This window comes from Microcaecilia unicolor, chromosome 7, assembly GCF_901765095.1.
Source record: "Microcaecilia unicolor chromosome 7, aMicUni1.1, whole genome shotgun sequence".
NCBI lineage: Eukaryota > Metazoa > Chordata > Amphibia > Gymnophiona > Siphonopidae > Microcaecilia > Microcaecilia unicolor.
In genome coordinates this window covers 161,476,536-161,491,285 of record NC_044037.1, presented here as the reverse complement: position 1 = coordinate 161,491,285, position 14,750 = coordinate 161,476,536, and the positions used below count along the sequence as shown (strand labels likewise).

At 39.6% G+C, this 14,750-nt stretch overlaps 1 protein-coding gene across 4 annotated transcripts in view; it reads left to right on the top strand.

Moving 5' to 3' along the window:
* The window catches only part of ZDBF2 (zinc finger DBF-type containing 2), a 79,258-nt gene that overhangs the window by 10,287 nt on the left and 54,221 nt on the right, over positions 1-14,750 (top strand). For 2 of the 4 annotated variants that reach the window (XM_030209248.1, XM_030209249.1), the window contains 2 exons: positions 2,115-2,259; positions 8,053-8,173. The gene's annotated coding sequence lies outside the window, so the exon portion shown is untranslated. The remainder of the gene's footprint in view (positions 1-2,114; positions 2,260-8,052; positions 8,174-14,750) is intronic. The other 2 variants (XM_030209250.1, XM_030209252.1) reach the window with 1 other exon arrangement.

The following is a 14,750-nucleotide window of genomic DNA, read 5'->3' as shown; positions in this document are numbered from 1 at the left end:
TCAGTCCTGCTACCCAGTCAACTTATGCAGAAGAATGAAAGATTAGGCAGTTAGATAGGTCGTATGACTCCAGAGTGCTAAATAGGTTATATTAACTGATATCTGCTTCAATTAGACTGTGGAGGCAGTGCATGCAATCTCATGATTATAGATATCAACCTGAATGGCTGGAATGTCTTCACTGAGCTAAAGAATACAGGAAGTCCCTATAACAGCCCACTCCAAATGACACAGTGATTACAATTTAGAAACTAATTACTACTGTAACCAATGAAACACAATACTTTCCTTTGTGTACATCCGTATGCTGCACAAGCTGGCATGTTTGAAATATAAGTGAAATCAAATAAAATGCTACCAACAATAAAGAACGACAACGTGGATAGAGCAGCTCTTAGGTTTGCTTGCTTTGTTTTGGATGAATGGGATGACAGCTGCACGGAGGAAAAGGAGATTGGACCTAATTGACTTCTCAATCTAACCTCCTTGGGTTAATCAAGGAGGTTGGATAAAAGCTCTTTGGGTTTAATCAAGGAGGTTAGATTGAGAACAGGAGACGGTATGAGGCTATCTAGCCCATTATATGGGTTGAAAGCAGTAGGCGGAGATTACCACCTCTCTGGTTCACCCGAAACAATAGCAAATGCTATTGAAAACAATAGTAAAGTTTATTAGAAATAAGAAACTGCCTATGCATAGTCCATCTGTACAAAATAAAAGGTCAAAAACTGTTCCAATTGGATAGGCAGTGCCTTAAAAGGTGGAGGGCAAAAGATTTTTTTTTTTTTACTTATTTGACAGCTTTTTAATTTATTTGAAAGGTTCCCATATGTAGATATAAGTATCATGAAATCAAAACTGAATATCACTAAAACAACTTAAAAAATTATTGTAGCTGTATTTTGTGCCCATTTTTCTACACTGTTCTATATAATACAGTAATACATGGCCAGATTTCACTGAGAGGATATCTTGTTTACTGATGGGTTCATCTTAACTGTTGTTGTAATCTGCCTGGGGAAGCCCGGTGTTATAAAGATTGGAAGTAAAATTAAACTCTCTTTTCATTGGGGAACATGGAATCACAGCTTCACCTCATCTCTTTTGTACAAATGGATTATTCTGTTTTGAGCATGTTTCAGGGACAAGTGTTTTTCATAAATCAAAATCATACAAATGTTTTCTTTCATGCAGATCTCTCATTGAAACATAACTAATAAATGGGCTATAAGCCCCTAATGCAATCCATTGGTTTTCTTATATTTTGTTCTTTAATGATTTATACTGTACTGAAACTGGAAATACAGTGAGACAATAATAAAATTCACTAATATCCAGAATTTATTAATTAATGTTATAATTGTTCACATTTGGGGTAATAACTGAGAAAATGCTGTTGAAATAAATATTACAGAACTGGAAAATGTTGGCACATTTAGACTAACTCTGGACTTCTGCATGAAGGTAGCTCTGCTCTCATTATTGAATATCTCTTTTAAAATAGTAGTAATAAACAATATTAAGTGCATTTTTATAATATACCACCGCATTCCACAAAACAAAAGGAGCAGGTTCCCACAAGCCATATTTCTCTTTTGATGTAGGTACAGGAAAAAAAAAAAATTTAAATGATCCCAGGTTTCAACTTAATTCATGTTTATGTAGGATATAACTGCATAAATAAGTAAATAGAACGTCTGAATGTTCAGCACCTGATTCTCATAACATGTCGTCTGTTATAGTGGCCGTTTACCAGGAGAAAAAAAAATCTCTGCATGAATATAACACATGCTAAGGTGTCCTATAACCATCCCCTCCAAATGACGTACTGATTATGATTTAAAACACATTACTACTCTACCTTTGAAAAGTTATTCCATTATACTTCCTTTGTCTACATCCGTATGCTACACAAGCTGGCATGTTTGAAAATATAATTGAGAGTAAATAAAATGCTACCAATAATAAAGAATGGCAGCGTGGATGCAGCAGCTCATAGGTTTGTTTGCTTTGTTTGAGTGCACGCAGAATGACAGCTGTGCGGGGAAGTGTAACAGAGATTAAGCTAAGTGGCTTCAACTTTTTGATGTCATGCTGTTTCTGTTTCAATATAGCCTCCTTGGATTTAATGACCTTAAGGTTGGTGCATATACGTGGAAAGATGCCATGCTTGCTCGACATTCACCTTACCCAATAGGCAACTGGGTAGAAAGAGGGAGGTGGGGAATTGTAGTTTGCGGTCAGCGACGCTGTTTGAAGGTATGTGTGGAATAAAAGAATTCTGTTGATTAGTTAAAAAGAAAAAAGCTTACATTGATGTATTCTTATGATGATCTAGGAGTTTGTTTTGCCACGTCAGTGCTACATCTGCAATGCAGCTATTTGGGATAGCATAGCTTAAAAAGCAGAAAAGTTGGTCGAGCCAGGACCTGATGGCTCAATCTGTTCTGATGCTCGACTGGCATTAAAGAGAATCAATTTTAATAATCATCAATTAGGTGGTCTAATAGAAATATTCAAATGTGACATAAATCAGAAGTGTAAAAGAGATTATGTTAATTTTCATAGCCAGCCGAAACCTTTATTAGTATAGTACCACTGCTTTATGTCTTTTGTGGTGGAATGGCAGTAGAAGTGTCCATATAGCAGATGTAGGTTAGCAGTTTCTTTTCTCGTATGCTGCATTAATCCTGCTAGTGAGGAATTGGCCTTCTGTGGGCAAGTGTGAGCTACGAATTGCAGTACTTTATTCTATAATTACTTGGTAGCCAGCTATGCTGAAGTTCCACCCGTTAGCCCAGAAGCTTTAGTTTCGTTCTCCTGATGGCGCCTAAGGGCGAAACATGTGACCACATGTAGAGAACGTTGCAATATGGAATATTAGCCACAGGAGTAGTGGCACGTTAAAGTTTTGTGGACACAATTTTGATTTTTGGACACTATGTTTGTTTACCGGCAACATTGAAAATTGAAAGAAAATACACCACCATTGAGTGAAGTCTATGTATGCAGCTTATTCCACTTGGACAGCACACCAAAGCTAAGTATCATTTCAGTATAATATCCAATAAACCACCTACAAATATATGGGTAGGAAGGCAGGGTAGTGCTGTGATGGAGGTGATGGTGTTATGATCAAACAGCAGCTCATAGCTCAACTCAAACACCAGTTTCTGAGCACTATTAACACTATTTAATAATTAAATAATTTTAATTGGTATGTCATACCACTTAGTAATATGAAGTGAATTATTTAACATTCAGACAGAAAAAATGTATACAGTATAGTAGGTTTCTTTGCTACTTTGTATTGAATATAAGAACTGCCAAACTGGGTTGAACCAAAGGCTCATTTTACACAGCGTTCTGCCCCCATCATACCTTTTAAAATTTCTTGACATTATAGCTTGGGATATGTGTCAAATTTGGGGTAACACGCCTAAACACAGCCTGATAGACTTCCCACTTCAAACGTTCGGTAAGCATGGCATGAGTGTCCTCGCATGGCAAACCACATGCAAAAAGTTTGTCTGTTAAGAGTAATCAGATTTTTGACACATTAACAGGTAATTTAACTGGCAACAGGAAATGCTAAAGGCTTGGTTGCTGGTATTCTTCAAATTCCTGGGACAGTTACACTCATGCCATCTTCTAGAGAACAGAAGAACTCAAAGTATACTGCCATTGTAATAATCCTGTTGCATGCTTCCCCAAGCTCCCATTATTTAAGAGGGAAAAGCATAACTTTTGGGCCCTGGTTTGATATAACAGAGAGGCTTATGAGATTGTATTAAATATCTGTGCAGTCCCTCCTCATAACTTTGGAATAGTTAGACCTATATGCACCAAATTTTGTGTTGGGTTAGGCTCCTGTGGAGACATATTGGTATTTTATATTCTTGAATGTTGCTTAGTGATTTTCAGGGGTATACTAGGAGGGAAAAGTCTCTGTCTGTGTGTTGATGCACCTATATATGAGACTGGAGTAATTTCAGACAATTAAAAGTGGAGATCATGGACTTTAGAATTTGCCTATGAACTTACAGTTTGCCTTCAGGACTTCTTTAACTTTATCTTATGTTGCGGATGCCTATTACTTTGTCTCCTGTAAGTAAGTCACCATTCATTCCTTTCAGACAATTCAAACTCATAGCAATTATATCTTCACTGTTACCATTTGTCTGTGGGTCATTCCATGCCAAGTGGTCTAAACCTTCCCACCATAATGTCTCCAATTTGTTCAAATTTTATCTATTGCGCGAGTCAGGTGTTAAATGAAGTTTCCCAAAATTTGAGGACTCTAACTGCAATAGTTGCAGATCTAGACCCCCTTTTCTGAAAGGTTGTCAGTCCATGAGCGCGCGACACTTACCAAAATGCCATTTTTGGGGTCTAATAAAATCCAAACACATTTATAAGAATGGCTAAAAAATTCAAATCCTGTACAGCTTTTGATGCTAATTCCGATGAATACATTTTAACATTATGGATGCAAAATCCAGTCAAACAAGTTGACTCAAAGTGTGCATCAAAATTGGTCGCGACTCATCAGAACATATTTGGACCAATATTCAGACCGCAACAACGTCCATGCAAACAAAGATACGGACTTGAAATTTTGAACAAGCATTATGCGTGTGCTGGATATAATACTGCCAGATTTGCAACTAATCAGCATCTATAACCGCCCTGCAGGATCTCTTCAAAGTTGGCATTGTCAGCGCAAATGGTAAACTGTACCAAAGTTCGAAGCCAATTATTAGAAAAGAGTCTGCCTGAATCAGCTTGTGAACAGTATCATCTGAAAGAGAAAATTGTGCTCTACAACACTGATACGTTTTTGTTTTGCAATGCCACCATTAAGTAGCCATTTACTCAGGTCAAAGTATGTTATATTTAGTACGCTTGATGCGCTAATTTTTCTTCATTTCTAGGAATTGAGTCTTAATAGTCGCTTAAAAGTATTGATATAATTATTTATTCATTCGTATTTTATTCGTTGATTGTCCAATCGTTATTGTGCGCTGTTATCAGTTTGGTCGTGCCATCTCAGGTGAATATTCCAGCTTAATAAATTAGTGATGCTGAACAAATAGATAAAGTCACAAATCTTCAGCCTGGGCAGTATGTTGCTTGCATTTATGGTGGATTGGAAAAGTTTGTGAAACGTCAGTTGAACAGAAAGATGCTTTCATAAACCTTATGCATCCTCATGGTCCCGCTACTTCATTTTATTGGCCAGTAAGATGCGATACTTGCTGGATCCTAGAACAACTTATCATTGCTGTTATTCCAGCTCCATCAGTGACATCATCTGGTCGGCAATATAGTTTCCCTGAAACCGTTCTCTTGCAGATTAATGATGCTTTCAGAATGATGAAGTAACTGAAGAAGGCAGGCTTGGGAACCTGCAGTGAAGTAACTGAAGAAGGCAGGCTTGGAAACCTGCAGTGAAGTAACTGAAGAAGGCAGGCTTGGGGACCTGCAGTAAAGAAACCCACAATCAGGCTTGGGATCCTGCAGTAAAGATACCCTCCCGTGGCTGTTACTGCATGGCTATCGGGCATGGCCCCTATGGCGATGGGGATGCTGGTTTCAATGTGATAACCAGTAATGGCTCAGCCATCATGGACCAACGCAATACATCGCACACAGAAAATATAACATACTTTGACCTGCGTAAATGGCTACTTAATGGTGGCATTGCAAAACAAAAACATATCAATGTTGTAGAGCACAATTTTCTCTTTCAGATGATACTGTTCACAAGCTGATTCAGGCAGACTCTTTTTTAATAATTGGCTTTGAAATTTGGTACATTTTACCATTTGCGCTGACAGTGCCAACTTTGAAGGGATCCTGCAGGGCGGTTATAGATGCTGGTTAGTTGCAAATCTGGCAGTATTATGTCCAGCACAAGCATAATGCTTGTTCAAAATTTCAAGTCTGTATCTTTGTTTGCATAGACGTTGTTGCGGTCTGAATATTGGTCTAAATATGTTCCGATGAGTTGCGACCAATTTTGATGCACACTTTGAGTCAACTTGTTTGACTGGATTTTGCATCCATAATGTTAAAATGTATTTCATCGGAATTAGCATCAAAAACTGTACAGGATTTGAATTTTTTAGCCATTCTTATAAATGTGTTTGGATTTTATTAGACCCCCCCCCAAAATGGCATTTTGGTAAATGTCGCGCTCTCATGGACTGACAACCTTTCAGAAAAGGGGGCCTAGATCTGCAACTATTGCAGTTAGAGACCTCAAATTTTGGGAAACTTCATTTAACACCTGACTCGCGCAACAGATAAACTTGGCATGGAATGACCCCTGTTGGAGCACCTGTAGGGTGAATCTCATTAATAAGATTGTTTTTCTTATTTCCTAACTTAATCCACTGTGCAGTTATGAACACATCAGGAGTGCAAGTTCCACAGTATCCCAGAAAATCTCATCTATGAATTTACAAACCTCTCTCTAGGGCCTATGTGCTAAGGTCCTTTAATGTGTGCTGAAATGCTGAATTTAGTGCTTAACGTGTATTTAATATGCATGTGAGGGAGTAAGTGGTATATGGCAGGTGTCTTTAGGAATACTCCCTCACGGAGGATGCAGTTTAGCCACTTTACTGCAGGTAGCGCTAACCTGCCACGTCAGAGACTGAATCAGAGGAGTGTGGCTCAGGCTGAGAGGTGTTTAAATGTCCTTGAGTAGAGTGGATCGGGGAGGCAGGCAGAGGACTCCAAGGGTGTGACAAGCAGGGCTGCAGTGCTACCCTGTAAGTGACAGCAGAAGAGGAGTGAGGTAGAACAAGCTGTCTTACAACCTGGTAGACAGTGTGACTTGGGTAGTCGGGGCAGAAGCGGTACCCAGTATGGATACTGGAACAGTGGGAATTCCAGGAAAAGACACGGGTTGCCTGGTGAAAGATGACCAAGCATGTGTTTTGTGCCTACAGGGACAGGCCATAGGAGATAAATAAATGTAAATGCATGTAAATAAATATTTTCCTTTCACCTTTAATCTCTGTGTGGCTGTATTTATCAAGAGCCCAGGACTATCAGCCAGTCAGGTTGCCACAATGCATTAATAGATATCATCAGTAACACTAGAAAAATCCTTTAAGAAAAATGTTTACTGAACTGCCTAGTATGCAAAGCAGTTCATTAATATTAAAATAGCTTAATGCAAAGCATGTGAAACATATCAATTTTGTATTAAACTGCAAAAGACAACTGCATGTTAGTCAGGTTTAGTAAAACACATACTGGCATCAGCTCCCTAGGGGACTGACATGGCAAAGACACTAAAATGGTAATTCACAGGGAGAAAGGAAATGACCTCAAAAGAAGCTTTTCTGGTTAAATACTAACTAAATATTGGGTAAACCAATAAGAAGTTACATAAATCATGGAAAAAAATTTTAATAGCATCTGATTGTTAAATTATCCTTTACCTTGTTCTGTATCATTTTGTTAGTTTGAAGTAGTAGTTCTCAAACTTATCATGGGAGATCACCAACCAGTGAGTCTTTTCCAGGGGCGTAGCCAGACACCCAATTAAGGGGTGGGCCTGGGTCCAAGATGGGTAGGCAGAAGAACTCCATTTGTCCCACAGGTGATTTGGTCTCTCCTTCTCTCGCCTGCATGCCATATGGTCTCTCAAACATACCTTTGAAATAGCAGGTTTTCACCAGCAGCGAGCAGCAACTAATACACATTGCTCATGTTGGCCCCACAGCCTTCCCACTGATGTAACTTCCTGTTTCCGCATAGGCGGGAATACTTCGGAGGGAAGGCTTTGGAGCTGGTGCAAGCAGTCTGTATCAGTCGCTGCTCAATGCAGGCGAAGATCTGCTATTTACAAGGTATGCAGGAGGGACAGTCGTTGGGAGTTTTTGGCTGATGGGGCTTGGGGATCCCTGCCAGCCACATCATAGGTGTGCTGCTACTGGGTGGGCCTGAGCTCAAAGTGGGTGAGCCTGGGCCCACCCAGGCCTACCCTTGGCTATGCCACTGGTCTTTTCATTTGTATTTTTTTTCTTTCTACAGATTGCCCCTGGTGATACTAGTATAAATGTACTCAAGCTGGATATGGATTCCTCCTTAATATCTAGTAATTTAGAATCCTAAAATCACTGTTGAGATTTGGGGTGAAAAGACTGACACCAAGGTTAGTATATAAAAACTGAAATTTTGAGCTTGAATTGGAATGTTTTCTAGCTATAACCTTACTTTGCTAGAACTATAGTAGCTGGCTTATGGCTGCTTCTGTCACAAAATGCCTAGCACCCACCTGGGGTTAACCCTGCAGCCACCTAGAGGGTCCATCCCAGTACTGCTCAGACTCGCCTGCACCTGTGCATGTACTCTACACTGGCATACCCTCCACCCCACTGCACTGGGTTTTCTTTTGCCTCTGGGTGAGTCTCCTACTTGCAAGTTATCTCCCTGGTGGTTTCTAAGGACACTGGGGCCACAATCCCAGAGGTTCCACAGCTCTTAGAAACACCCAAAACACAAACCAGCTGGATTCTTAGTCCAGGAAAACAGAGCTAATAAATTAATAGTTTTATTATCAGAAAAATGGAACAGTGGACTGTGGAAAAAATAGATGAAATTAAACAAACAATAACAGGTAACTGAACAGGGATCAACATTAAACTATCTAAACACTTTGTTACTACCTAAGTAGTACCTGGGGAGTTCAGGAAAATTAAGTGCTTATAGGTTTTGAACAGGGTCTCAGTACAGAGATGTTTACCCTCCACACTCCCTCCCTGAGACTGATTTCAGCATATTCTGGCTGGATTTTTGAAATGCAGGGCCAATCAGTGTCCATAGCATTAACAATGAGAGGTTTCTGGCCAATAGCAGTGCAGGTGCTTTCCCACAGGGCTTAAGATGAAAAGAAACACTCACCTCTGCAATTTCTTTTAAAGCAGAGGACAGACACCACTTGCTGGTCAAATAAGGGAAATACATGTCATTCTATATAATAATTTGCACCTCCAACGTTCCATCGCTGTCTGGCTGCCTGGGTTCATAACATTTTATGACGTCAGCCAGCCTCCAGCGTTCCATTCCCCCTCACTGCCCCGCCCTCGTGTCAAAACGTAATGACGTCAGAGGGCGGAACAGTGAGAGGGAAGGGAACGCTGGAGGTGAGCTGAAGTCAGGATGTTACCAACAGAAGGGAAGCCAGCCAGGAAACGATGAGGTACAAAGGAAGAGAGAATCGTGGCACATTGAGGGGAGGGCAGAGCAGAATCAATGGATGGGAGGAGAGGACAGGAGAGAAGAGAATTGCTGTCATCTACTGTGTTACCTTGTTAAATGGTCTGCGTTATTTACTGCAGTAACTGTTAATGAGTGGTAAGTTACCATATGTTTAATGCAAGGCTCAGTCTGTGCCCATTCCCCATCCTGTTCCATTGCACTTAATGTGGGAGTAGGTACTTGCTAAATGTCAAACTTCCATGTCAATCAGTACCACAGGTGTGCACTAATAGTACTTTATAATTAATGTGTTAATTGCTTAATGAACTTTAGTAAAAGGTTCTCTTAGTGTCCATTAATTTATAATGATTTGAGTAATAATTTGGGACCCCAGGCAAGTCAGAAGGTAGCTTAGGTTAAAGCAGCAGAACTTGATTCTTTGAAACAATTTTCCCATTCCTTGCTTTCACTTGGTGTTATTGCTAGATCATTTAGAGAAAAACATAACAGTATACAGTTATATGAAAAAGTGTTTGCCCTTTCTAATTTCTCCTAATATTGCTTATGTGTTACATACTGAACAGTTTCTGATCTTAAAAAAAAAAGTAATAGATGAAGGGAACCTGAGTTTAACACGCATCACAATTTTTAAATTACTGTGGGCTCATTTTCAAAGCACTTAGACTTACAAAGTTCCATAGGTTACAGTTTGAAAATATGCCTCCGCCTCATTAATTTAATGATCAAAGTTATCCAACACCCATATCGCCAAGGTGAAACAGGACCTGCCCCCTGAACCTAACTGGTTGAACCACCTTGAGCAGCAATAATTGCAACCAAACACATCCTATAATATGATCTCAGTCTTCCACATCGCTTTTGAGGAATCTTAGCCTAATCTTCGTTGCAGAACTACTTTAATAATAATATTTATTTGTATTCCACATTATCTAAATATTCTAAGTGGATAATGATTAACAAACATAATTAATCAAAACAGATACAAAACACATAAATCTTAAAAACAAAATTTTCCAGCTAAAACTCTTCTCTTCATTCCTTACTCTGAAAATAAAATTAGCTTGCACGACTTTACAGTGTCTTATAATAATCAAAATCAGTTAATGGCTCATTCCCAGTCCAGTATAGTTGAGAAGAAAATATATTTTATTCTCAAATAGCTTAGCAATCTACTCTGTCCCATATACTTGTCTAAAAGAGTTTTAGATACGTTTTTAAAAAATTATTTCAAGTGTACAGTTCTCTGAACAGTTTGTACAGCATCTCTGTTGGGTTCCAGTTAGGACTTTGGCCAATCCAAAGCTTTAATTTTGTTTCTCCTCAGCTGTTTGAATGTAGACTTGCTTTTGCATTTTGGATCATTGTCTTTCTGTATAACCCAAATACTCTTCAGCTCACAAACGGATGACCAGACATTCTCCTTAAGAATTTTCTGATACAGTGCAGAATTCATGGTTTCTTCAATAATGGCAAGTTTTCCAAGTCCTGAGACAGTAAAGCATTCCCACACCATCACTACCATGTTGGTCTGCGGGTACGATGTTGTGCTTTATGCCAGAAATAATGGACCTCTGTTTTTCAGTGAGTTCTGTTTTTGACTTGTCTGTCCATAGAATATTATCACAAAAGGCTTTGAGGAACATTGAGATGTGATTCTGCAAATATGAGACAAGCATTGATGTTACTCCTGGATAGCAGCAGTTTCCACATTGCTACTCTCCCATGGGTCCCATTTTTGCCCAGTCTTTATTTTAGAGCCATGAATGCTCAACTTAGCTGAGACTAAAGACCTGCAGTTCTTTGGATGATGATGTTCTGGGATGTTTTCTGATTTCTGGATGAGTTATTGCTACACCCTTGGAGTAATTTTAGCAGGCCAGCCACTTCTGGGGAAGATTCACCTCTGTTGCAGATCTTCTCCATTTGGAGATAATGGCTCTCTGTGTTCAGTGGATTCCAAGAACTTTAGAAATGGTTTGGAACCATTTCTGGATCGATATATTTCCATAATCATTTTTTTCTTCTGGAAATTCCTTTGATCGTAGTATAGCATTCTTATAAAAAGTTTGTGGTATCTACTTTACTGTCATGGTAAAGCTCAATATATAGTAAAGTTTGATACTTTGGGGAAGGGAGGGAAGAACAATGCAAGTTACAGCTATGTGGGTGCTGGCTAACATTCCATGTCAGCAGCCCCATTGCTAAGTGGGTATAGTTAAGACTGCAGTTTGTGTGGTCCTATCTTCCTGCTTTGCTATGCAGGCAATGGCATTGAATATTGCCAGCATCCACATAATTGCTGATTCCTCCCCAACTCCGCCCCATAACGCCCCTCTCCTGCCTGTTTTCATGATGGCCATTTAGTGCTGATATTCACCGAGTGTGATTTAAGCAGGCAAGAGCCTCCTCCTTGCTTAGATCATTTTGAATATTGACCCCTAAACTTCTTTTAATGACGATGATAGGATCCCATTACTTTTATTTTATTTGTTACATTTGTATCCCACATTTTCCCACCTATTTGCAGGCTCAATGTGGCTTACATAATACCGGAGAGGCGTTTGCTGACTCCTGTGTGAACAAATGCAAAGTGATGATGTGGTAAAATAAGATTCATGTGGAACGGTCACATTAAGGAATAGTAAAGCGTAAGAATTGAGGTATGTCCTTTACGTACTTTAGTTTTGCAGTGTTTTAGAGTTTCAGGCATTTAAGCTTGGATCGGTAGGATAAGCCTTTTGAAACAGGTTAGTTTTAGTGATTTTCGGAGCGTTTAGGTGGCGTGTGTGTTTCAAGGCTTTTGGTTAGTGCATAAAGAAACTACTACTATCACTCCTTATTCATACTGATGCTAGTGTGGTGTTGTGATCAAAAAATGATTAAAATGTAATTGAAAAAATAGCCTCAGGTGCCCAGGGAACCTATACATAAGATTCCACTGTATTGGCTAACGTCACAGGCCCTACCACTACCCGAAAAAAAGCCACAATAATCAAATAAACTCCCCTATAAACCCAAAACTGGGGAGAAAAAATATTGTGGTCAAAAACGGAATGTGGAACACTATCAATTATCAAAATTCTGATCAAACCACCCACACTAAACATCAATGAATAATGATGGAACTTGTGAAAAAATACAACAATCCACTCGCTTCGCTCAACACGCTAACTGACCCTAAACACTCGGAAGTTCAATAACTACACTATTCTTAATTCTCAGCATACTGATAACCAGTGTGGAGCTACTTCATCAGGAAGTAGCAAAACAGTTGGGTCCCTTGCTGTCGAGAAATTAAAAGAGACATTGCGAGTTTGGAAGCATTAACCCACAAAACATTTTTTTGAGGATGTACAACGATTGAATGGGTGATTGAATGTAATCCACTATTGAAGTACGGACTTTGCTCATTCATGCACTGGGGACTACACGAAACGGAAGGTGTTACAAGGAGCCACTCAGATAAGTCTGAAGACAACAGTTGTTGCTCACAATGTGATTATTGAGGCTCCACACCGGTTATCAGTATGCTGAGAATTAAGAATAGTATAGTTATTGAACTTCCGAGTGTTTAGGGTCAGTTAGCGTGTTTGAGCGAAGCGAGTGGATTGTTGTGTTTTTCACAAGTTCCATCATTATTCATTGATGTTTAGTGTGGGTGGTTTGATCAGAATTTTGATAATTGATATGTTTTCCACATTTCATTTTTTGACCACAATATTTTTTCTCCCCAATTTTGGGTTTATAGGGGAGTTTATTTGATTATTGTGGGTTTTTTTGGGTGGTGGTAGGGCCTGTGATGTTAGCCAATACAGTGGAATCTTATGTATAGGTTCCTGGGCACCTGAGGCTATTTTTTCAATTACATTTTAATCATTTTTTGATCACAACACCCCACTAGCATCAGTATGAATAAGGAGTGATAGTAGTAGTTTCTTTATACATTTTTTACTCCTGGCAGTTGTTTATGTATTTTGGTAGTGCATTCCACAGTTGTGTGCATATGTGGAAGAAGCTGGATGCGTAAGTTGATTTGTATTTTAGCCCTTTGCAGCTTGGGTAGTGGAGATTTAGATATGTTCGTGATGATTCAGATGTATTTCTAGTTGATAGATCTATGAGGTCTGTCATGTATCTTGGGGCTTTGCCGAAAATGATTTTATGAATCCAGGGTGCAGATCTTGAAAGCAATACGTTCTTTGATTGGGAGCCAGTGTAGTTTTTCACAGAGGGGTTTTGCACTATCAAATCGTGGTTTTTCCAAATATAAGTCTGGCTGCCGTGTTTTGGTCGGTCTGGAGTTTCTTTAAGGTTTGTTCTTTGCATCCCGCATAATTCCATTGCAGTAGTCTCAGTGACTTAGTACCATTGATTGTATCAAGTTGTGAAATATTTCCTCGGGAAGAATGGTTTCACTCGTTTGAGTTTCCACATTGAGTGGAACATTTTCTTTGTTGTGGATTTCACTTGGCACTCTAGTGTTAAGTTACGGTCCAGTATGACGCCAAGGATTTTCAGGCTCTCTGAGATAGGGAGGGTATGATCTGGGGTGCTGATACTTGAGGGGTTGTCCACACTGTATTGGGAGGAGAGGATGAGACAGTGTGTTTTTTCTTTATTGAGTTTTAGTTGAAATGCATTAGCCCACGAGGCCATGATGCTCATGCTGAGCTTGATTTCATTGGTGATTTCTGTCAGATCGTGTTTGGAAGGGATGTATATTATGACATCGTCTGCGTAGATGAAAGGGTTAAGGCCTTGGTTGGATAGGGACTTCGCTAGTGGAGTCATCATTAGGTTGAAGAGGGTCGGTGATAGTTGTGATCCTTGAGGTACTCCACAATCTGCTTTCCACAGTGGAATGATTTGCTTGATTTTGAATTCACTGGATATGTTCTTGTGGTTAGGAAACCCTTGATCCAACTAAGTATATTTCCACCAATCCCGAAGTAATCTAGTAGTTGTAGTAATATATTATGGTTTACCATGTCGAGTGCACTAGACATGTCGAATTGGAGGAGAAGGATGCTTTTGCCTGTTGCTATTTCCTGCTTGAATTTGGCTAGGAGGGCAATTAGTACTGTTTCCATGCTGTGGAGGAGGCGGAATCCTGATTGTGATCCATGTAGTATTGAGAATTTGTTTATGTACTCAGTAAGTTGTTTGGTTACCATGCTTTCCATTAGTTCGATTACCAGTGGGATGGATGCTACTGGACGGTAATTGGTGATATCGTTTGCTTTTTTCTTGGTGTCTTTTGATAATGGGTGTGAGTAGGATGTTGCCATTTTCTCTAAGGAAGAGGCCTTGCTCTAGATGTAATTTAGGTGGGATGTGAGGTAGCTAGGAAGCAGTCGTGGGCGGATGGTATTAGGTAGCTGGGACAGAAGTTTACAGTGGGTGTTGGAGAATCTGCTCATTGCCTGGGTAACTGTTTCGACGGTGAGTGGATGCGAAAGTTTGACCTCAGGTTCAGTCTGCTGGGTATTCTCCAAGTGTTGGGTCTAGAC